The following is a 1,418-nucleotide window of genomic DNA, read 5'->3' on the forward strand; positions in this document are numbered from 1 at the left end:
AAAATGATAACTGTGATAAATTACATATATATCTATATATATATATAGAGAGAGAGAGTAATACCTAAAGGAATACTAAAAAAATCTATTCAGGCCGGGCGCGGTGGCTCACGCCTGTAATCCTAGCTCTGGGAGGCCGAGGCGGGTGGATCGCTCGAGGTCAGGAGTTTGAGACCAGCCTGAGCAAGAGTGAGACCCCGTCTCTACTAAAAATAGAAAGAAATTATCTGGCCAACTAAAAAATATATATACAAAAAAATTAGCCGGGCATGGTGGCTCATGCCTGTAGTCCCAGCTACTCGGGAGGCTGAGGCAGTAGGATCGCTTAAGCCTAGGAGTCTGAGGTTGCTGTGAGCTAGGCTGATGCCACGGCACTCACTCTAGCCCGGGCAACAAAGTGACACTCTGTCTCAAAAAAAAAAAAAAAAAAAAAAAAATCTATTCAAAGGAATACACTCAAAGCCACGGTAGATAAATCAAAAGAGAAATCTAAAAAATGTTCAAGTAACTCACAGGGAGGCAGGAAAAGGAAAACAGAGAAACAAAAACAGAAAGAACAGACAAGCTATAGACTGGAAGAAAATATCTGCAAACACATTTCTAGCAAAGGACTAATATCTAGAAAATATAAAGACCTGTTGAGACTCAGCAGTAAAACAAAAAAACAAAACCCCCAAAATCCAATTAGAAAATGGGCTAAAGACATGAAGGGACATTTCACCAAAGAGGGTCTAGGAATAACAAGACATGAGAGGGTGTTAAACATTGGTAGCCATCAGGGCAATGCTAATTGCAACCCTAGTGAGATATCACTACATACCTACCAGAAAGCTTAAAATAGTGATAACATCAAATACTGGTGAGGATTTGGAGAAACTGGATCACTCAGGCGTTGTTGGGAATGTAAAATGGTACCGTCACTCTGGAAAACAGTCTGGCAGTTTCTTCTTCTTTTTTTAATATTCAGTCTCCATAGAGACTGTCAAAAATTGCCGGTGCCAACTACATTGCAAATCATTGCAGCAGAGTATTGGGAAAAGTTCTTAACTGGCAATAATCACACCTTGGGTAAACCTCATTGGCTAAGATGTTGCCACTGCACAAAGCTGTTTCTTAAACTCTAAAGATGAAACCACCATACGATCTCCATCTTGTGCTCCTGGGCATTTATCCCAGAGAAATGAACGCTTACGTTCATACAAGAACCTGGACACAAATGTTCACAGCAGCTGTATTTGCGGTAGCCCCAAACTGGAAACAACACAGATGCCCTTCAGGTAAAGGGTTAAACAAGCGGTGGTACATCCATGCCGTGGTACTACTCACAGTAAAATCGGTTGACAATTGATACACACAACAATCTCCAGAAAGTTCTGCGGAGTAGAAAAAAGCCAGTCCTAAGAAGTGACATGCTGTAT

General features: G+C 41.1%; 1 non-coding gene across 1 annotated transcript; it reads right to left on the bottom strand.

Annotated features, from left to right (window-relative positions):
* Window positions 1-967: 967 nt before the first annotated feature.
* On the bottom strand, window positions 968-1,108 carry LOC123622987. The gene has a single exon (XR_006729717.1). It is a non-coding gene; the product is annotated as a U4 spliceosomal RNA (small nuclear RNA).
* Window positions 1,109-1,418: the final 310 nt, after the last annotated feature.

The sequence above is a fragment of the Lemur catta genome, chromosome 17 (genome assembly GCF_020740605.2).
Source record: "Lemur catta isolate mLemCat1 chromosome 17, mLemCat1.pri, whole genome shotgun sequence".
Lineage (NCBI taxonomy): Eukaryota > Metazoa > Chordata > Mammalia > Primates > Lemuridae > Lemur > Lemur catta.